We start from the raw sequence: 24607 nt of genomic DNA on the forward strand, positions 1-24607 counted from the left end.
AGAGAGAGAGGAAGAAGGAGAAGGAGGGAGAGGGAAAGAATAGAGAGAAAACATCTCTACACCAATAACAGAAATGGGTGAAAACTGTTCATTGATATTTTTTAACATCAGTGGTTTCAATTTCCCAATAAAAAAGATAAAGACTGCTCTCACCCATCCCCTTCCTACCAGGTCCTCTGATACAAAAAAAATTGAAATAACTCCTTGTATCTTATCAGACCACCATGGGTTAAAGCTGGACTTCAAGAATAACAGAAACAACAAAAAGCCTACAACCTCATGGAAACTGAGCAATTCTCTACTCAATAACCTCTGAAGCAGAAAAGAAATGAAGAAAGAAATAAAAGACTTTCTAGAATTCTATGAAAATGAGGTCCCAACATATCAAAACTTATGAGACACAATGAAAGCATTGCTAAGAGCAGACTACATAGCACTAAGTTGCCTCATAAAGAAAGTGGAAAGATCTCATACTGTCAACTTAACAGCACACCTGAAAGCTCTAGAATAAAAAAAAAATCAAATACACCCAAGAGGAGTATATACAGGAAATAATCAAAATCAGAACTAAAAACAATTACTTAGAAACAAAGAGAACAATACATAGAATCAACACACCAAGAGATGCTTCTTTGAGGAAATTTCAAAGATAGAGAAATGCTTAGCCAAACTAACTAAAAGGCAGAAAAAGAACACCCAAACCAACAAATCAGAAATTAAAAGGAAGATATAGAAACAGACATCGAGGAAATCCAAAGAATGATTATGTCTTACATTAAAAATCTGCATGACACAAAGTTGGAAAATCAAGATGAAATATATGATTTTCTTGCTAGGTACTACTTACCAAAGTTAAAGCAAGATCAGATAAACAACATAAATAGGCCTGTAATCCCTAAGGAAGTAGTAGCGTTATTAAACATCTCCCAACCAAGCAAAGCCCAGGAACAGGTGGTTTCAGTGCAGAATTCTAGGAGATGTTCAATGAAGAGCTAATACTGATATTCTTAAAACTATTCCAAAAATAGATACAGAAGGAACACTGGTGAACTCATCTTATGAGGTCACAGTCACTCTGTCACCTAAACTACATGAAGACTCAACAAAAAAACAGAATTTCAAATTGATTTCTTTCATGAACTTTGATGCAAACATACTCAAAAAATACTTACAAAGTATATCCAAGAAAACATAAAAAGCATCATCCACTATGATCAAGTAGGCTTCATCCCAAGAATGCAGGAATGGTTCACCATACGAAAATCTATCAATGTAATCCATTATATAACAAACTGAACAAAAGATAACACATGATCATCTCATTAGATGCCAAAAAAGTCTTTGGCGAAATACAACACCCTTTCATGTTAAATGTCTTGGAGAGAGCAGTGATAAAATACCATACCTAATACAATAAATACATTATTCAGCTGGCCTATAGCCAACATCAAATTAAATGAAGATAAACTTAAAGCAATTCCACTAAAATCAGGGATAAGACAAGACTGCCCACATTCTCCACATCTGTTTAATATAAGTACTTGAAGTTTTAACAATAAGACATAAAATAGTTCAAGGGGATATAAATTGCAAAAAAGGAAATCAACAATCTCTATTTTCAGATGATATTATAGTATACACAAGTGACCCCATATTTTCTATCCGTAAGTGACTGTTATAGTTGATACACACTTTTAGCAAAGTGGCTGGAAACAAAATTAAATCCTCCCCCCACCAAGAAAAGTCAATAGCCCTCTTATTTGCAAACAGTAATGTGCTGAGAAAGAAACTAGGCAAACAAAATCTTTCTGAATAGCCACAAATAAAATGAAATATCTTGATGTAACTCTAACCAAGGAAGTGAAAGATTTGTCAAAGAACTTCAAGTCTCCAAAGAAAGAAATTGAAAAAGACATCAGAAGATGGGAAGATTCCCATGTTCATGGATCAGTAGCATTAACATCATAAAAATAGCCATCTTACAAAAAGTGATCTACAGATTCAATTTAATCCTCATCAAAACTCCAACATAAGACTCTATAAACTTTGAAAGAACTATATTCAACATCATATGGAAAAGCAAATAAAAACAAACAAACAAACAAACAAACAAACAAAAAACCAGGATAGTGAAAACAATCTTGTACAATAAAAGAATATCTAGATGTATCACCATCCCTGATTTCAAGCTGTACCTCAGAGCAATAGTTATAAAAACTGCATGGTATTGGCTCAAGAACAGTCAGATTGATCAATGATATTGAACCAAAGGCCTAGTAATAAACCTGCATATCTATGGACACTTGATTTTTGACAAATAATCCCAAAATATACACTAGAAAAGTGAAAACTCAATAAAGGTTGCTGGGCTAACTGGATTTCTACATGTAAAAGAATGCAAAAGGGTCCATGTTTATTACTCTGCACAAAATTCCAATTCCAAGTGGATCAAAGACCTCAATACAATTCCAGAGTTCTGGGAATCTTGTGGGAGATGTGTAGGAAGAATTGAAGGAGTCAGAGAGATATAGGACACCACAAGAAAACCTACAGCATCAAGTAAACTGTGCCCATAGGGGCTGACAGAGACTGAACCACAAACTAAAGAGCATTAATGGAACAGATTTCACCATATTTATATTTATATTTATATTATTTATATTTATATTTATATTTATATGTAACAGGTGTGCAGCTTGATCTTCATGTGAGACCCCTAACAACTGAAGCAAGGTTTTTCTACGACTCTGTTACTTGCCCTTGTTTCCCTTAAACCTAACTGAGGTTCCTTACTAGCATCAATAGGTAAAGATGTACCTAATCCTACTGCAACTTGATATGGCAAGGCGGGTTGATATCTATGGGAAACCTTCCCTTCTCTGAAGAGAAAGGAAGGGGGAGACAGAGGGAGGGGAGTTGATAGGAGGGACTGGAAAGAGGGAAGGAATTAATGGGTAGTTGATATTTGTATGTAAATTATATAAATTAACGAATTTAAAAAACAGATGCAGACTAACACTGAATGTGGATAAATTAAACTGTTGCTTACATAGAGCCTTCCCCCTACTTGTAGGCATCTTTGGTACAGAGAGGTCCTCTACATGCTACCAAAGGAGAAACTTAAATTTAAAAGACACTAATAACCTATCAATCTACAGTGTTGCTCTACCTAGAAGATATGCTAGTGCTATGATGTCAGAAAGCTTGTGTGAGTAACTAACAAATATCTCATTTGACTTGAAACCTACCCAGTGAGATGGAACCCATACCTAATACTGCTTGGGTGAATAAGTACCTGAAACCAGATAGCCCAGAGACCTAGACTAATACCAAACTACTGTTCTACTAAAAGTGTATACAATAAAATGACTCCTGAGACTCATTTACTTCCACAGACTGGTGACTTGCTCAACTATCATCAGGGAAGTTTTCTACATGAAGCAGATGGGAATAAATACAGACACTACCAGATAGACCATATATCAAAATGAAGAGATATTGGAACACTCAGCCCTAAATAGGATATCTCCAGTAATTTTCCCCCTCCAGGGAATCAGAGGTCCCCAAAGAAGAGACCGAAAGAGTGTAAGAGCAAAAGGGATTGGAGGAAACCAAACTAACAAGGACCTCTAAATAAATAGGTTCAATGCACATTTGAAATCAGAGACTGCATCAGTATGCACAGGGCCTGCATGGGTTTGATTTACACAGGGGTTTTAGAGCTGAAAGGAGAAGTGGACAAATACATCCTTCCCTAATACAAAAACTATCTCCAATTAATAAACAATTGCAAATAAAAATTTAGTTTTCTCCGAGGGATGCTTAATGGGAAAATGAGCTACTCCTGCTGGCAAGCTCCATGTCTAGCATTAGATGAACAATAGAAAATGAACTCAGCCTCAGCCTTGGAAGTTCCTTGTTTTACAATGTGTTGTCAGGGCTTTTTGGTTAGCTGTTTGTTTTGTTTTCTTTGAGTTTTTATTTTAAATTTTATTTTATTTTACCCTATAGGTTCTTTATACATACTTATATATACATACACATACATAGATATATGTATGTATATGTGTATGTGTATGTATGTGTATGTGTACGTATATGTGTATATGTATATGTATATGTGTATGTATTATGGATTTCAGTTTCATGGTTTATGTGGGATGGATACCTGAGTATATGAATGACTTTTGTCTCCGTTTCTACATCCGTTTCTTGTGCCTTTTCTTGGGCTCTTTTCTTTCTCTTTGTTTTGGTCTATCCTTGTTGTTTTTGTGTTTTGTCTCATTATATTTTATTTTGTTAATGTGTCTGTTTTCTAATAGATATAGAAAGGGCATAGATTCTGCTGGGGGTGGTGCTAAGAGGAAGAGGAGTAGAAAGAGAAAGAACTGCAATCATATTATAAGAGGAAAAATATTTTGAGCAAAAGAAAAAATGAGGCCTCTTCAGGGTTGGCATCTCCTGACTTACAGGCTTGTCCAGTCCTCAGCTGCTTCCAGCCTTATGCAAAGTTTAAAGATGGTACTGCTCAGTCTACTGTGTTGAGGCCTCCTACTCCTGGGGCACAGTCCCTGTTCTGACTGTCTTAACTCTTGAGACTCCAGCAGTCTGGGTGTCATGCTGGAGTCCCCAGCTCCAAATCCCCCAAAGAATAATTCTCTCATAATAGAACTCATCACATAACTCACTTATGATTCTTTGTGCCAGCCTCCTTCCACCAGTCCCTCTATAAGAGCAGAGACTGTGTCCCGTGCATCTTTACATTATGAGACCAGCATACGTTCTGGCTTCTGGCAAAAGTATGATACATGTTGAAGTGAACTGAGTGATTCTAGTCTAAGTTCAGGAGAATCTGATATCCACAGACTTGAATTAAACATTGCTACTAATCTCTGACTGTGAGAAAGTATCTGTGCATTGACAATCTCTAATCTCTAACATCCTAGGAGATGGGAGAATGGAGGGAGCAGGTACCATGATCTTCACACCTGCCTCCATGTGGTAGTGATAATCCATCATTTGGTGGACACAGTGAAAGCAGGCACCTCTGATGCTGAATGACAGCCCTCATTGCTCAGTAAGGCTGCTGTGGTTCCAGGAGTGAGACTCTGTATTCAATCAATACACTAATAGAGACTAGATTTCAAGTCAGTGATTTAAAAATTAACATGCATAGTAAACTAAGGAAGAAAGTAGTAGATTTTAGGCCAGTCTTTTAAAAGTATTGGTCTTTATTCATTTGCTTCTTTAGGCCAGATAAATATTTTATGTAATCATAAAATAAATTTGAAAATAATCTCTGTACATAAAAATAAAATAACCACATAGAGATGAAAATTTCCAGACAGTATTAAACAAAGTACTTTCATGGTGTGTGTCCCTAGTGTAAAGTAAGCAGTTCAAAGACAGTCGCAGGAAAGAAATCCTAGATGCTGTTTCCAGTTTTATTGTCAATGATGGTGGGTGTGTTCTGAAGTGGCTGTACAAATAGTATGGAATGCATACATTAAAATGAGTGAGTGTGAACTGCCTGGTGACTCAAGTCTGTAACACCAGCTACTGAAGAAACTGACACAGGAGGATCATCACAAATCAAGGTCTTATTGATGGAGTTCAATGCTGGACTGTCACAATACGAAAACTAAAAAGGCCTCGGAATATAATGCAATGGGAGAATACTTTCCTGTTATACACAGAGCCATGAATTTGAACAGCAGTACTGCTAAAAGACAAAAAAGAGCAAGAGGAAGGAAAGAAGGTATAATATTTATTTGTATATTGTAAAGCAACCCTCTTTAAATCACTAAATGAAAACAGACACAGGGACTTGATTTCATTCTGAAACCAAAATATAAGCACCAGTAGACAGGCATGATATATTTAATCCTTAAAATGAAAAAAATAACCCACCTGTGTTTGTTTACCAAAAATCCTTAGATACAACAACAAATCCAATAGCAATGATTCTTCCGGGAATCAGTGAGTGGTTGCTAATTACAGTCTTCTGAGACAGGAACCAAAGATCTTGGTTTTAAGACTTAAATGGAAAAGTGAGATGAGCCTGCAGTATTTTGTCAGAGCAGAGAGCTTGGCTCAGGGATTCCACTGAGAGGGAAGAAACAAGAATGTAAGTGCCAGAGGGGATAGAGAGCATTACTAAAACAAAGTCCTCTAAGTCAGCATGACCATTGCTTATGTGAACTCACAGAAACTGAGGCAGCATTAACCGGCACTGCAGGAGTCTGCACCAAGCCCTCTGAGTACAAATCATGGTTTTCAATTTTGTTTTTCTGTGACTCTTGAGTGTTCTAATGAACACTAGGACTCAGTTTCATATGCCTTCTTTTTTGGTCTTTTCCTTCTATTTGTTTGCTTTGTCCAATTCCAATGCATTACTTTTGTTTTATCTTATATTTTGCTATATAAAATGGCTATTAATGGGTTAAGAATCATGAGCTTCTCCCTACATGTTAACACGTCTGTAGGTCTCATGATTCATCCTTGTTCATTCCATGTTTAGGCAGCCATGTTGATGTGACTCCATGGGTTTTCTCAACCCTAAACAAAGAACTACAGGCAACTAAAGAAAGCTGAAAGAAATTTCTCCAGAGAAGAGAACCCCAATATGGACTGAAAAGAAAGGATTTATATATTTTACACACATGCACATGCAAACATAGATAGCGAGGTTTCAGTTGGCTGAAAGAGAAGCTTCTGTGATGAGAGACTAAAGTGCCACTTATCTATAGATACAAGGATTTGTTTGCCCCATTTTACAATTCAGTTCAGAATTTGCAAGGCTAATAAAGTGGTGGCAGTAGGTTCTCTTTTATGATCCATGGAAGATATGACCAGGATCTAACCTGAAAGTCTCCTTCCTAAGGTCTAGCTTTCATAGTACCAAAAATGCTATGTAAGTTGCCAAAGAAGGAAGCAATCAATAGTCCTATCTAGCTGTGATGCTAGTGAACTATAACAATGACCAGCCTGGCAAGATATCCATCCCTAAAGTTATAATTGTGGTCTCGTATCTTGTTGGTAACCAACCAGTGCCTATTTGGTATAAAGGCCCACTTAATGGAGGGAATAGCAACCTAGTCAAACTACCTAGGGGTAGTAAGAGAGTGGATTTTTTTGTTGTTGCAATAAACTAGTTGGAGATAACTAATAAAATTTTATTGTCTTGCTAAGCAAAATTCACATATTACCTGGAATTTTCAAGCCCTATATTAGAAATCAATTTTGTATGTCCAAAATTTCTAAAATCTTGGGTTGCCATGATATTAGGTACAAATATCAACAGTCAATACCTTAAGGCAAGACACTGAGGCATTTGAAGATACATATTAGTCCACATTGATTCAATGATACCAACTGACTATACATGCCTTATAACAGGTGAAAAATAAATTCAGTTAAAGTATAAAAGATATGCCTCTGCTTCCTCTAATTTAAAAATGTTTGAAAAATTGAAGCCAGAGGTTTCTAAACAAAATGTTGTGTGTATTTCACCTATTGTCTTCCTTTGGTGTAATGTATTTCATCTTTATTTTGTTGTTTTTTCAGCAGCCCTGATTCCCATCAAATTGGACAGCAGTGAAAAGTAAAACAAAACAAAACAAACAAAACAAAAAACCAACAAAACAATAAATATAAGGTATTGTTCAAGCATGATGAATTTTAAATAAATATTTTATTTATTCACTAAGAATTTCATACAATGTGTTTTGATCATGAACACAACTCATACTCATAATTCCTCCCAGATTCAACTTTATGCCCCCAATTTAATGACCTTTTTCTTAAATAATTAACTCATTGTTTTCATTTTGTTGGCAAAATATTTCTGGGCCATATACTGAATTTTTGAACCCTTAAGTGCACTCTGTCTAGGTTGGCCTTTCCTCTCCTTGACTCAAGCTAGAGTTTTTAGAAATTAAAATCTCAGTTGAGAAAATGTCCCCATCTCATTTCTTTTAAGCATACCTGTGGCCCATTTTCTTTTTCTTTTCCCTTTATTAATGTATCTATTCACTTTACATCCTGATCAATCCATTCCTCCTCTGTGTGCCATGCCTCACATAGTCCCTTCTCATCTTCCTCACTGCCCTTCATCTCTGAAAGAGTGAAGGCCCACATTTGGTATTCCTCTACGCTGGCACATTAAATCTATGCAGAGCTAGGCACATCCCCTCTATCTGAGGCATACCAGTAAGGGGAATGGATCCACAGACTGGCAACAGTTTTGAGGACAGCCTTTGTTCCAGTTGTTGGGGAACCCACATGAAGACTTAAACATATGTTGAGCACTGTTTGTGTTCCTTGGATGGTGCTTCAATTTCTAAGGGACCCAAAGGTTCTAAGTTAGTTGACTGTTGGTCTTCCTGGGGAATTCCTATTCCTTCTGAGACCCTCTATCCTTCCTTCAACTCTTCCATAAGATACCAGAAGTCCATCCAATATTTGGCTGTGGATCTCTGCATCTGTTTCAGTCAGCTGCTGGATGGAGCCTCTCAGATGACCATTTTGCTAGGTTCCTGTCTGCAAGCATAACAGGGTATAATTAATACTGTCAGGAATTGGTGTTTGCCATTGGGATGAGTCTCACATTCGGCCAGTTATTAGTTGGCCTTTTCCTCAGACTCTACTCCATCTTTATACTTAGATTTCCTGTGGACAGGACAAATTTGGAATTGAAAATTTTGTGGGAGGGTTGGTGCCCTTATCCCTACACTGGGAGTTCCTGCCGGGCTACAGAGGTGGCCGCTTTAGGATCTATGTCCACACTGCTACCAGTCTCTGCTAAAGTTAATCCCATAGACTCCTGGGAGCCTCCATCATTCCAGGTCTCCATACATCTTAGAGATGCCCCTACTACCACTCACACTACCATCAATTTACATTCATTCTTCTGTTTCTCTGACCCTCTCTCCTATGTCTCCCCATACTTGATCCTGAACCTCACCCTCTCTTATCCACCCCACTCCCTCTTCTACTCAGTTCCCTCCCTTCATTTACCTTCTATGACTATTCTATTCCCCCTTCTAAGTGAGATATAAGCATCCTCACTTGGACTTTCCAGTTTTGTTCAGTTTTTTGGGTCTGTGGAATATAGAATGAGTATCCTGTATTTTTTGGTTAATATCCACTTATAAGTGAGTATACATTATGCATGTTCTTTTGGGTCTGGGTTACCTTATTCTGGATGATACTTTCAAGTTCCATTCATTTGCCTGCAAAATCTATTATATCCTTGGTTTTAATAATTGAGTAGTATTCCATTGTAGAAATGAAGTATATTTTCTGTATCCATTATTCAATTGAGGGGCATCTGGGTTGTTTCCAGTTTCTCACTATTATGAATAAAGGTGCTATGACCATAGTAGAGCACATGTCCTAGGGGTATAGTGGAACAACTTTTGGGTATATGCCTAGGAGTGGTATAGCCAGGTGTTGATGGAAAACTATTCCCAATTTTTGAGGAGCCATAGATTGATTTCCACAGTGATTGTACAAGCTTGTACTCCCATCAGCAATGGAGGAGGATTTCCCTTGTTCCATAATCTTGCCTTCATGTGCTGCTCCTTGAGTTTTTCATCTTAGCCATTCTGACTGATATAAGTTGGGATCTCAGGGTCATTTTGATTTGCATTTTCCTGATGACTAGGGATGTTGAGCATTTCTTTAAGTGCTTCTCAGCCATTCAAGATTCCTGTGTTTAGAATTTTCTGATTAGCTTGGTATCAGATTTTTCTTAATTGAATGATTTGGTTTGTAGGTGTCTAACATCTTGAGTACTTTATATGTTTTGGATATTAGCCCTCTGTCAGATGTAGTGCTGGTAATGATTTTCTACCAATATGTAGGCTACTGTTTGTACTATTAACAATACCCTTTGCCTTTTAGAAGATTTGCAGTTTCATGTAATCGCATTTATTAATTGTCGATTTCAATGCCTGAGCCATTGGTGTTCTATTCGGGAAGTTGTCTCCCATACCAGTGAGTTCAAGGATATTTTCCACTTTCTCTTAGACTTAGTTATCTGATTTTATGTTGAGGTTTTTGATTCACTTAGACTTGAGTTTTCTACAGGGTGATAAATATGGGTCTATTCACATTCTTATACATAAAGGCATCCAATAGGACCAGCACCATTTGTTAAAGATACTTTCTTTTTCCCATTGTATGGTTTCATCTTCTTTGTCAAAAATCAAGTGTCCTTAGGTATGTGGGTTTATTTCTACAACATTGACTTGATTCTATTGATCAACCTGTCTGTTTTGTTGTTTTTGTTTAACTTTTTTTTTTTTTTTTACTATTGCTTTGTACTACAGCTTGAAATCAGAGATGACGATACCTCCAGATATTTTTTTTATTATACAGGATTGTTACAACTACACTGCCTTTTTTGTTTTCCTATATGAAGTTGGGAATTGTTCTTTCAAGATCTGTAAGGAATTGTCTTGAAATTTTGATGGGAATTGCACTGAGTCCAAAACTTACCTTTTCGTAAGGTTTCCATTTTTACTTTGTCAATCCTACCAATCCATAAGCATAAGAATTCCAAAGGTCCTGAGTTCAAATCCCAGCAACAACTTGGTGGCTCACAATCACCCTTAATGAGATCTGACACCCTCTTCTGGTGTGTCTGAAGATAGCTACAGTGTACTTATTCATGGCCAGGTGGTGGTGGTGCACACCTTTAATTCCAGCACTTGGGAGGCAGAGGCAGGTGGATTTCTGATTCAAGGACAGACTGGTCTACAGAGTGAGTTCCAAGGCAGTCAGGGCTACACAGAGAAACCCTGTCTCAAAAAACAAAAACAAAAACAAAAAGCAAAACAACAACAACAACAAAAAGATGTGCACCCTCATCAAGTTCCTCACTTCAGACACCAAGTTCTTGGGCTGGAGAGATGGTTTAGCAGTTAAGAGCACTGACTGCTCTTCCAAAGGTCCTGAGTTCAAGTCCCAGCAACCATATGGTGGCTCACAACCATCTGTAATGAGATCTGATGCCGTCTTCTAATTCTTTGGACAGGAGCGAGTAGGGCCAGAGAGAGAAGAAAAAAAAAATCTGGAGACAGCTACAGTGCACTTACATATAATAATAAATAAATAAATCTTTATTAAAAAAGGAATTCTTTCCAACTTCTGATATCTTCTTCAGTTTCTTTCTTCAGGGATATGAAGTTCTTGTCATACAGATTTTTCAGTTGCTTGGTTAGAGTTACACCATGATATGTTATATTATTTGTAGCTACTGTGAAGGCTGTTCTTTCCCTGATTTCTTTCTCATCGAGTTTATATTGACAGAGACAGCTCAATGTCCTGTTGCCCTTCCTGGGCAGGTAGTCCTGGGAGGAGTAAAAACAACTTAGTAAGCCAGAAGAAGTAGTAAGACAATAGAACTAGTTCTCCATGGGCTCTGCTTTAGTTTCTGCCTTCAGGTCTCCTTCAGTTTCTACCCTGACTTCCTTTTGAGTTGGACCATGATCAGGACATGACAAGTAACGTAAGTCCTTTCCTTCCACATTGCTTTTGGCTATAATATTTTATCACAGAAAAAGAAGAAACTAATGCACCCTTCGTGTATAGAATTTAATTGTGGTTTAATTAATCGAATCAGATTTCTTCTACTGTAATATTCTGATTATCATTTGTTTCTTTTTATTTTTTAAAAGGATTCTTTAACCATCAATTGTTTATAAGGCAATTGCACATATAAACTTATAGCTGTTGTGACAGCATGCACAAACTTATGTAAAATCAAGCCAGACTATATTCTGTTGCAGAAAATGGAGAAGAGGAGAGTACACGCAAACTCCCACCACTAGGTTCAGTACTGTTGGCAATTGTTTGCTGATAAGTGAGGGAGAAAAGCTTTTTTGGTTTGCTATGTTTTAAAGTCCCTAGTAAGTTGAATATATGTTAGTGGACCACCATACATCCAAGAACATTTTGGTGGTACAAATTCGTGTTTTTATTTTATTTTATTTTATTTTATTTTATTTTGGGGAGTCAGAAAATAGATTTGAATGGATATGAAATGGAGACATGGATCTGGAAATAGTTGAGGGAGTGGAGTGAATATAGTCAAGACACATTTCATGAAACACCACAAAAGCTATTTTTAATGTAACAATATATGGTCAGAATGTATTGTATGAGAGAAGAATCTATTTTCAACTTAAAAGAAAAAGAGAATACATGGAATGAATAAAAGCAGCAATAAAGAAAGCTTTTGAATTCTGAATTCCTGGAAAGTGTCGCGATCATAGCTCCTTATCAGACTCAACCTTGAATTTAGCATCTTTTAGGCTGCAAATATTCACCTCTTAAAACACAGCACCATTTTATCACACACTGAACAATCCCTTTATAGTTTTATTCAAAATAACAGATATTCAAGATTAGAATGAACTATTCAAAGGATTGGTTTATAAAATCCATTGATAGTGATATGTATGACACTTTGAGAATAACCTCAGGTAAAGGTTATTAAGGACTTTTATTTTTAAGCTAAGGAGTACAAATGTTAAGCATCATTCAGTTTTCTTTACTTAAGATAAAGAAACAGCACACAGGAGCGAAAAATACCAATTTGTCAATGATTTAAAAATATCAGATGGAGATGTGTATGAAGATATATATGCCTTTTCTGTTCTATGGATATCATCAAAACTTAATGAGTAGGAGGAAATTGAAATTGGACATTGTTGATCATGCTCCATGCAAGCATTTAAGGAAATGATATTGGGCAGAGAAGAAAAGGAAAGCGTGGGTAATGATATGAAAAATGCTTCACAATTTTAACAGTAGGCATAATCTCATTAAGAGACTAAATGGACCATTGTTGGCATAATATAAGTTTTCTTAGAAATAATCAATATGAAGTATGGACTGCAGAGATAAAATATAATAGCCATGTCCTGGATAATCTGGGAGCCATTCAAGAAGAGTGTCTTTATCTTGCTTTCTGGTAATTATTATGATGGTCCACACACTAAAATGAACTTGTTTCATTTGGCTTTAAAATGTACTGGATTGGGCTTGGGAGATAGCTCAGTGAGTTATACACTTGCTGCCCAAGCATGGTGACTTCAGATCTCTGATTCCCAGCATGCACACAGAAGCAGGTTGTGGGCCATAGAAGACTCATTGTGTCTGAGACAAGTAGGTTACTGTCCTGGCAATTTATCTGAAATGCCCTGTACCAAGTTCAGTGTCAGACTCTGTATAAAAGCTAAGGTAGAAAATCAGTTGTTGATGACATCTAATATCAATATCTAATATCTTTCATGTCTCTACATGAGTGATCACCTCCCCCAAACACACAGGCACACCAATTGTATTGAATTTTACTAATGAAAATATTGAAACTTATTGTTCAAATTATAATTTTAGGACTTATTTTGATCAAAATATTAAAAGTGTCTACTTATGCCTTTTTATAGTTATAGTTGTGAGTTAAAGGAAGATTCTTTGAAGACAAAACAGGTTGGATCACCTTAGAGGAGGGGCTAGGAAAATTGTAAGAGCCAGGGTAGTAGACATCTGGAGCGAAGACATGTGTAGAGACATGACAAGGCCATTACACACCTCAAGCCACAATGGCTGGAACTGAACTCAAAGACAGGAACAAGATTTGGCCAGCCCAATATCCTAGCTTGAATGGGGGAAGAATTCACAAAATTCTCTTCCTAGCTAAGCAGCTACTGGCAACTGATCCTGACTAGGAAAAAGGCAGCTATCTCCAGAGACCTCTTAGAGGATACCTGTGTTCTCATACCCATACACATAAAGCACATATAAACAGCACTTTGTGGCTTAAAAGAGACCCTGAAGAACTTGTGAGGAAAAAAATTGGAAAAGTGTGGGGACAAATTGGAGTGGGTAGATATGATGAAAATACATTGTATGCAGGTATGAAAATTTAAATGAATAAACATTATTTAAAAGTCCAATTGCAGTTTGAACCACTCAATAGCAGATCAAAAAATCTTAGTGGAGAAAACTCCATCACCAATATTCACAAAACACCATGGTGAAATACCTGTCTTTAAAAAATCAGCTCACTTTCAGAGAGATGATTGCCACATGCAGGTCCATGTTTGATGCCTCTAAATGTGGCTCCTCTTTTGTTTTTAAATCTGAAAGACATATTCTAGAGCAAAGGAAAGAATTCTCAGTTTTGACAATTGGTTTGGAGAATTTCAAGACTATTTTCAAGATGAAAGCAGAAAGCATCCCCTGAACCTGTGAACTGACTCTCTCTCTGGTCCCTGGTCTTCAATTTACTTTCCATTACTCTAGTTTATGTGCTGTAGCATGCCTTTCTGTTGGATTTTCTGTCTATTGAATAGCTATAATATTGGCTTTATTTCCTTTATCAACAATTATTTAGTTGTGATAGAAATGGCACTGTCCAGTTAGGGCCCTGAAGACATATAGCTTTTCATCAGCAGACTGGAAACAGAATCCCAACTTCAGGACTATTATCACCCTGCCATTTGATTTATGAGAGACTCCTATATCTCAAATTGACTATAAAATAGTGGGAATAAAATTCATGCTTGTTGAAATATTGATACCTATATTGAAGGGTGTATAATAAGAAATGAGTTTTATTTCTTTCATTTTTCACAAGAGCATTATGCAGCTTTTTTCCTTGTACATCCCTGCATCATCAAAATATCTTTTCAGTGAATTTTGAAGCTGTTTCAGTCAGTCATACAGGGCACTGTGTTTTAGCCTCTGAATTTGTGGGAAGATTTAGTTATTTATTGGTATAAATCTAACTCAAACTAATTTACATAAAAATTCCATTCATTTCATCTAGGAGAGCTTAATGTTAATATTTTAATTTTAGAAAGGACTGTTCTTTGATAGTCTAAAGTTAAAATTCATTCGGCTATCACATTTTTGTCCTAAAATTTGTAATGTTTTAAAGTTATACATATGGGTGCTTTTCTTGCATGTATGTCTACATACCATACATGTACAGTGTCCTCAAAGGACAGAAGAGGACGTTGGATCCTTTAGGATAGAGTTACAGACAGTTGTGAGCAACCATGGGTCCTGTAAATCATACTATGACTTCTGGAAGAGGATCAGGTGCTCTTAACCAATGAGCCATCTCTTCAACTCCAATCATCATATTCTTGTTAGTGGTATAGTATGCTATAATAAAATGTGTGCTAAATATGATTAATATGTTAGTACAATTTGTATTCTTAGAAATGTTCTCTTCTTATCCAAATGTTTTACCAAAGAATGTATATAAAATGACGTAATTTATTGTGTAGATTTAGGAGGAAAAATTCTGTTTTCCCCCTTCTGCTAACATAGTATCTCAGCAACTCACAGATAAGATCACGCAGCACTCAGTGTCAGGTCGTTGTATCACACACACATTTTATTATTTATTGCTTTGTATATACCCATGCTGGCATGTAAAACCACTTGCCTGAATCCATACAATAAATCCACATTTTAAAGTTTATGGCAACACAAACCTTTAATAGCTTATGTTTTTCATGAAAATGAAATTTCAAGTTGACCAAGGATATGTTTGTTTGGTTTGTTATAAATACTTTGTCACTGCCAAGGGAAAAGTAGTACAAAATATTTAGCTAGACTATTTTAATGTTATCATTCTATGAAAGAGTGTTTAAGAAGTTCATATTCTGAACTCAGGTTCAGATGATAGCAGCTCCATACTAACAAGGACACTTTATGACTTAGTTTATTTCCAGTTATCAAATGATTGATGGAACATATTTGGATACTTGGAGTAACCTCAACTCATTCTTCAGGAATATTGAACACTTCCTGTGTTGTCTTTCTTATTTCATTTACTTTTGGAGGAAGGGATACTATTCTCACTGTGTGCCACAGATCTGCCCTCAACTTGCATTCCTGCAGGTTCTGCAGGTCCTGGTGTCCTGTGATTAAAATTATAGGCTCTGGGTAATATTGTGGGATCTAGAGTTCCCAGGCAACATATTCTTCCGTGCTCAAATTATTTGTCTTTCTTTATGTGATATGGACTGGGCTAGCTAGTTTTTCTATCTCTTTGACCAAAGCTAGAGTCATCTGAAAGGAAGAAAACCTAGTTTAGAAAATGCTTCTATAATATATAACAGATGGGCATTTTCTTAGTGATTGATGAGAGAAAGTCTAGATGATTTTGCTAGTACCCATCCCTGGTCATATGGTCCTGGGTTCTATAGGAAAGCAGGCTGAGCTAACCATGATGAGCAAGCCAGTAAGCAGCACCCCTCCATGGCCTCTGCATCAGCTCCAGCCTCCTGGTTACAGGCCTTCTTGAGTTCTTGTCCTGACTTACTCCAATGATGAACCTTGATATGGAAATATAAGCCAAATACAGCCTGTTCTCCCCAGGTTGCTTTGGTTAATGTGTTTCATCACAGCAATAATAACCCAAACTAGAACATTACTGAGTCATCTCTGTCCTCAAAAATCTGTTCATTTTTGAATCATTTAGATTTGCATGCTTTTCTTCTGACTGAGTTAGAAAGCAAGCAACAATGCAGATTTAACAAAGAGATAATAGATATAAGAATGATACAGGGGCACTAATATGCACAAGATCAGAGGTGAGGAGGATACAACCTCTGTCCCAACACTGGGAATAACTGGGTCCAGCGGGACCAGGCACACAGGAATTCCCAGTGGCTCAGGTTCCTTCCAGTCTGTCTGGGCCAGCCAGTGCCCTGAGCAGACCTTCAATGCAAGCTCCACAGCCAGTCTCAAAACACTCAGAGGAAGCTCCACTCTCAGGTGCTCTAACAAGTCCAGGATCACAAGATCCTAGAATCACAGGACCACAGAGACAGCTTGACTCTGACAAGTTCTGACACAACCAGGATCATAGGAAGGACAGGCTCCAGTCAGATTTAACAAGGGCAGGTAGCACTAGAGATAACCATGTAGCAGGAGGCAAGCATAAGAAAATAACACAAACCAAGGTTACTTGGCATCATCAGAATGCAATACTCCCACCTTAGCAAGTCCTAGATACACCATCACACTGGAAAAGCAAGATTTAGATCTAACATCACTTCTCATGATGATGATACAGGACTTTAAGAAAGACATAAATAGCACTCTCAAAGAAATACAGGAGAACACAGGTAAACAGCTAAAAGCCCTTCAAGAGGAAACACAAAAATCCCTTAAAGAACTACAGAAAAACACACTCAAACCCGTGAAGGAAATGAGCAAAACCCATCCAGAATCTAAAAATGGAAATAGAAACAATAAAGAAATCAGAAAGTGAGACAACTCTAGAGATAGAAAAACTAGGAAAGAAATCAGGAGTTGTAGATGCAAGTATCACCAACAGAATACAAGAAATAGAAGAGAGAATCTCGGGGCAGAAGACACCATAAAAAATGTTGACACAATAGTCAAAGAAAATGCAAAAAGCAAAAATATCCTAACCCAGAACATCCAGAAAATCCAGGACGCAATGAGAAGAACAAACCTAAGGATAATAGGTATAGAAGAGAGTGAAGACTCCCAAGGTAATGGGCCAGTAAATATCTTCAACAAAATTATAGAAGAAAACATTCCTAACCTAAAGAAAGAGATGCCCGTGAACATACAAGAAGCCTATAGAGCTCCAAATAGACTGGACCAGAAAAGAAATTCCTCTAGTCACATAATAATAAAAACACCAAATGCAATAAACAAATAAAGAATTTTAAAAGCAGTAAGGAAAAAAGGTCAAGTAACATATAAAGGCAGGCCTATCAGAATTACACCAGACTTCTCACCAGAGACTATGAAAGCTAGAAGATCCTGGGCAGATATCATACAGACTGTAAAAAACACAAATGCCAGCCCAGGCAACTATACTATACCTAGCAAAACTCTCAATTACCATAGATGGAGAAAACAAGATATTCCATGACAAAACCAAATTTACACAATATATTTCCACAAATCCAGCCCTACAAAGGATAACAGATGGAAAACATCAACATAAGGAGTAAAACTACACCCTAGAAAAAGCAAGAAAATAATCTTTCAACAAATCCACACAAACCTAATTCTACCTCTTACAACAAAAACAACAGGAAGTAGCAATTACTTTTTCTTAATATATTAATATGAAAATTAATATTACCAACATAGCCTAATCTTGAAATCCAAAAAAATTAGGAATTAGAAATTTGTTGATTGTCATCCAATGGTCTCTCTCTAATTTGGTAATTGGACAAATAGTTCCAATATTGTATAATCCATATGTACTTTCAGCTTGTTCATGACAGTGTCTTGCTGTGTACAACATAAGGATCTTGAAATCTTCCTTCTCCTATCTCAGCCTCTCTATTAGTAGTCTTGTTTATTTCATGTTTTTACACTATACTATGGCTCTCAGAACAGCTTACATATTTCAAAAGTATTTATATAGCCAAAAGAAATGTAGAAAGTTAAATTGGGAAGGGGCTTATAAGAAAACAACAAAGAATGAGACTGAATGCTTTGCTTGACATTTGTAACTCTTGTATCAAGTTTGAAGAAGACTTTATAAGTTACTCTTTCTCTGAGATGAGTGCTTTCCCAAATTATCACAGCTAATGAACCAAATTCTTACCCTCAACCTAGTATCTGTGCCACTCTCCAAGCAGAACCATTGTTCATTGAAACAGTTGGTGAGTGACTTTATGGATAAACCATCTTAATACACACACCATTTCTTAAGTGAATGTAACCTGTTCTCTGTGGGCTGAGAATAAAGTCACTCACTCAAGTTGAATAGCTTTGACCATAGCAGGAAGTCTGTATCCAAATATCATGCCTAAAATTCATTCCTTGGCACAGCAGAACTGTCAAATCTCAGCTTAGCTCTGATGGAGGTAAAATCCTTTGGTGAAGTGAGGGTCATTGGAGTATAGCCTTATTACAATGAAATACAATGTCTAAAAACTGTTCTTATTTTAGGCTTGTACCACAGTAAGAGCCAAGATTTTAAACTCTACTAACTACAAAACAGACAAAAACACTTTATATATTTATGTTCATTTAAGAAAATACTAGTAGTGATGTATTATTTTGAAATGTACAGTTAATATGTTTGGAGTTATTTAAAATTTATATTGAGAAAAATGTATGTATTTTCAGTATTGCTATAGATAAGCTTCTGCATAAGACTGTTAAATTGATTGTTGTTTTATATCAAACATCTTTTATAATACTCATATTTATTGTTATAATATTTTATAAATTTTAAAGAATATGACACAAAATATATTGTAGGTATTGAAGGGGGGTCTCTGGGAGGGGTTGGGGTAAAAAAGGGAAACAAAAATGTGATGCAATTTTATTTACTTAAAATATGTTTTTAAATGTTAACAAATACAGATAAATTGATATCATGTAACTTTTCTCATCATAATGCAATAAAAGTTAAAAAGTAAATAAAATAAAAGAATGATACAGGCAAAGATGAAACTAATCCTCAGACCAGAAGAATAAAATATAAAGTCATTTTTTATTAGTGATAAAAGATAGAAACAAATGCCTCGTATTCTACTTTATGCATATTGGTTTGTTGTTTTCACTCTGGATTTCATGCTGACCTTGAATTCAGGATGCAATCCAGACTGGCTTTGAACTCACAGAAGAGATTCTGCCTTTGCCTCTAGAGTGCTGGGATGAGCATGCAGTACTGCATGCAGATATTTTGAAACTTTATAAATGTAATTTTAGATATGTGGGTATTAGCTTTTCAACTTTTAATATTTGTACTACAATCCATATGGCCACAAATATTTCATACCTAGTAAAGGATGGGAAGACAGACCTTCCTAGGAAAAGTAAATAGATTATAGTATTTAGAGAAATAAAGGGGAAACTAGAACGGTGGCTTAAGTAGGGAGGGAGATGGGAGATCATTGTAAAGAAGGGATTTTGGAGAGGAACAATTAACACTAAGATGTATTTCAGAAAAAAAATATGGAAAACTAATACTGAAGAAGCTTTCTAATATATATATATTATATATATACATACATATATATATACATATATATATACATATATACATACATATATATATACATACATATATATATATATATACATATATATATATGTATGTATATATATATATATATATATATATATATATATGAGATGAATATAAATGGAGTCACCAAACAATAGGAAAAACAATGTCATAATGAGAAATCTTATGCCACTTACTGAAACCTCCAGGGCCAGAAATAGGTAACATTTTTTGAGTACTTGGCCTAAGATTTCCATAGAAGCCCCAAACATTACCAACTTTTGCCAAGACTATTATTCTTTCAGTGATAAAACCTTAGAGTAAAGATCTATTGTCAAAGATAGTATGGAACACAGCGAAGTCAAGCTGGCTCCTAATTAGAAATTTCATTACTGCTGATTATTGTTGCTGGAAGGTACTCTGGATAGTACTCTATGCTAAACAAAGAGTCTTGCAGCCAAATGTGGTGACTCATATTTATTATACTCACATATATATTTAAAAGGCAGCATGTAGACTTAGATTTTTTTTAATCTGCTTTTAATAAGGGTTCTCAAATACTTCAATCCCCTTTCTAGACCACCATCCAACCATAAGAGAGAAAAGATGGTAAATAGAACAAGGGGATGTAGACCTGTTTAGAAGTAGATCCTTGGGTTGATTTCATTCTCTCTTTGTCAAGATACCAGCAATAAAGATGTTCCAGTAGAAACTGCCAGTCCTCTGCTGAATCGGCATGAGTCAGCAAGAGTGACCAGGATCAGCCAGGACACCAGGGAAAGTTCTCTGTTATGCCTCTCTCAACAAAGTGAAGATCAATAAAGAAGAAGACTCCAGACCAACAAAGTCTTGCAAAACCAGCTATACGCCTACTTATTCTCCCTCCAAACATCTTTCCACAGGTCTTGCTTCAGCAAAAAACCATGTGAGTCTGCATCACATGACATATCCAGAAACTTCAGTGCGATTATTGTGTTGATTTTAAGGCTGGCCTAGATTACATAATATGTTCCAGGAGAGCTTGGTCTATAGAAATAGATTCTATCAGCATACAAGAGATAAAGATTCACAGTAAACTTATAGCAATAGTCATTATAATTTCATTGCTCACAAAGTATCAGTCACAACAGGTTTCCATTCTAAATTAAGTGAGTAATCTTCTTTTCATATATCCTATTTATAATGACATCTTATTTTAATCTTTGAAAAATATTCTAGCCTTGCTGAAGTCATTGCCAGCTGATAGTTTATAGAAGCATTCTTCTTCTTGGAAGATGTGGTTTACTGCTGTGTTTCCCTTGCTCCAATAAATGGCTTTACCTTATGCCTACAGGAGAAGAGCTGTCTGAATTTAAGGGTTACAGAAAGAGTTGTAAACTGAGAGAAAGCCATGATCAGCTAAATAGGCAGGGAACTAGAGAGGAAGATGGACAGGATAGATAGGACCATATTTGGTTGTATATATATATATATGTATTTTATATATATATATACATATATATATAAAATTCCTAAAGTTAAAGAAAAATTTTAAATAGAAAATATAATGTAAGCCTTAAAATATTTGAAAATAATTTTTTCTTTAGAGGGCATACAAACTTCACAGAACAGTTTCCTTAGAAGTTAAATTATGCCCAATGCTGTGATAAACTTTTTAAAAAACAGCACTGAAATAAGACAAGCATTTCATTTAGATATTTTACAGTTTTGTTTTTCACATAGAATGTCTACACAAATTGCTCTATAATGGAAATATTTTGATATCTGAAAAAGCAAGCCAATAATGAGTCAACAGATTAATAGGAATTTTAATATATTTTTAAAAGCATAGCATCCAGCTTATTTTCTTTTATAGGTATTCATTGAATAAATGCATGAATTTTGCTAAGACTTTATTGAAGCAATAAACATACATATAATATATCTTTTAAAAAACTGTAAAAAATCAAATTAATCAGACAAACATAAAAATTCTGTTGCTGTAATATACTTATGATTATTAGAAATATTTCTAAAAAATGTAGTAACTGGATGGGTAAATTGGCACTAAGTGGTAACAAAGTAACTTTTGCTTCAAATAGTCTTTTAAAATGAATACTAAAATGTAGCTGTTTAGGAGATTTTTATGAAACTTTGTAAATTCTCATCTTCCTAATTAACTTAGAACTTGAATACAGTTCACCCTTTTTTAAAGATGAAAACTGTTCAAAATTGTAATATGATCTCCTCTCAAGAATATGTAAATATTTAAAATATGTTTCCTGGATTCTGTTTTTCGGTTCTCAGAATTAGGCAAGCCACCTTGATTCAGCCACCAAAGATCTCCCTGTGAAAGTCATGCTCTGCTCCCTTCTCTTTGTCCAATTATTTAAACTAGTCTTTGCTATTTGATTCCCCTTTTTATCCTCAGTATGCTTCTGCTGAGTCTCAAGGTGACTTGCTTCATTGAAGTCTATCTATTTTGTGCTGTGTGCTCTATGGTTCTGCTTCATCTGTATTTCAGGGTGCTAAATAATATTCATCTTCAGGTTTTGATTTTAATATGCAGGACTTCTGGAGTGAGTGTTCAGTGGAATACAAGGTAGTCTCCCTCTCTTGAGTTGCTTTTGAAAAAATCCAATGGCTCCAAGTGTCCTTTTTGAAGGTTTGAAGGCAGCCCTGCTTTTGCTCTTTAGCTTCTGATTTTAGGAAACCAATAAGAAATTTGGAGCTAACTCATGTTTACTGTGAGGTTTACAATATGCAAATTGGGACTTTTTTTTTAAGACTCATTCTTTGATAGTGGGGAAGATTTTTGGAATATCTAGGTTTTTCTGTATGACTTCTGCCATGTTATATCCCCAAATCAGTGTGCCTATCTGTAAGCAGATTATAACTATTACTCTATTAGATAAGGGTGTTATGATATACAGTAATTATTCACAAGTCATTCTACAAATTTGGAATAAGAAAATTTGTAAATGAAAACATTAATTAGAAGATGAAAATTAAGGAATATTTGCTGCATGTAATACTGTTTTAAGTATGACAAAAAATGTTGAAAAATATAGTTTCATTTTTAAATACTGAATGCTAGAAAGTAAGTTTGCCGGTGGTGGTGGCAAACGCCTTTAACCCCAACACTTGGGAGGCAGAGGCAGGCAGATTTCTGAGTTTGAGGCCAGCCTGGTCTACAGAGTGAGTTCCAGGACAGCCAGGGCTACACAGAGAAACCCTGTCTTGAAAAAAAAAAAAAAGAAGAAGAAGAAAGAAAGAAAGTAAGTTTGCAATGTTGGAGAGAAAATTTTTATTTCTATTTCTGTAAAGTTACATATAGACACACATACTTTATTAACTTTTTAAAATTTAATTAATTAATTTTATTCACTGCTCCCACCCTGGTCATCGCCTCCCACAATCCTTTTCATGTCTGTCTTCCCCTTCTCCTCTGAGCAGTTGGGGGCTCCACAACATTTCAAGTCTCTAAGAAGCTATCTGCTTCCTCTTCCACTGACGTCAACAAGGCAGCCCAGCTAGAATAACATATTGATCATACTATATATGTGTGAGGGTATTTTTAATTTTTGATTATACTTATTTAATGTGTGTGTGTGTGAGTGTGTGTGTTCACACGCGTGTTCGTGCATGCACATTAAACATTATCTGTTTTCCGTGTGGGGGTCAGAGGAAAACTTGTAGCAGTCAGTTCGGTACTACTGTGAGGGTCCTTGGAATTACATCTAGGTTGTTAGGAACAGTAAATAAGCACCTTTACCCATTGAGATATCTATAAACATATAAATATGTTTAAGTACCATTTTGGCACCAGTTAAGACTGACATTTTGGGGCATATTGTTATATTTTACTTGATTGACCCTACCATGTTGAATCTTATATAATGGAGAAATTTTATATTTATAGATGACTTATTTTTGAATAGGAGTAATAAATACAGGTGAATGGCTTGTGCTTTGTTGTCATCATTCTTTTGCAGTATGCTGTGATGTGATGCTATTTCCCAGGGTTCTGTAAGTAAATGTCTACTCACACCAGGTATGGAAACAATGACAGACCAAATATAGATACTGTAAAATTTAGTGAACCTTTTGGGGCCACTTACAGGAATATACGCAAGGGGCTACTTACAAAAGCAGAAATGTATCAAAGACAGTTGTATTGCCAAAAGCCCACTTCAGAATGAATAACATCTCATGAAGGCTAGACACCTACAGAACATAGCAAAAACTACAGACAGCTCAATTTGTTAGTGCATGTTTTTTCTATGTAGCTCATATTGTCTTGCGCATCTTCCAGACAGATTAGCTGCTCTTTGCTTCTTTTAATCAGCTTAGTTTAACTGACAGTAGTTCACTCAGTCATTACTTCTTGTGTATGTTTGGAGAGAGGGGACCCTAGTGAATCTTGTAAGTTTCAGGGACTTAGGAAGCCTTTGAGATGTTTATTTCCTAAGCTTTAAGAGCTTCCCTGCAAGAAGGAATGTTTTACCTTTCCTGCTGGTTCACTTCCCTCTTAATGACCACTCTTAAAATATCCTATTGTTGTGGCGAGAGGAGGAGGAAGCCGAG

The 24607-nt window shown here is 35.9% G+C and overlaps 1 pseudogene across 1 annotated transcript in view; it reads left to right on the forward strand.

The window, feature by feature from the left end:
• Window positions 1–11503: 11503 nt before the first annotated feature.
• LOC116098530 overlaps window positions 11504–24607 on the forward strand; it is a 15419-nt pseudogene continuing 2315 nt past the window's right edge. Inside the window, exon 1 of the transcript XR_004121859.1 lies at window positions 11504–11515. The product of XR_004121859.1 is annotated as a serine/threonine-protein phosphatase PP1-gamma catalytic subunit pseudogene (transcript). The remainder of the gene's footprint in view (window positions 11516–24607) is intronic.

Source organism: Mastomys coucha, unplaced genomic scaffold (genome assembly GCF_008632895.1).
Source record: "Mastomys coucha isolate ucsf_1 unplaced genomic scaffold, UCSF_Mcou_1 pScaffold20, whole genome shotgun sequence".
Classification (NCBI taxonomy): domain Eukaryota; kingdom Metazoa; phylum Chordata; class Mammalia; order Rodentia; family Muridae; genus Mastomys; species Mastomys coucha.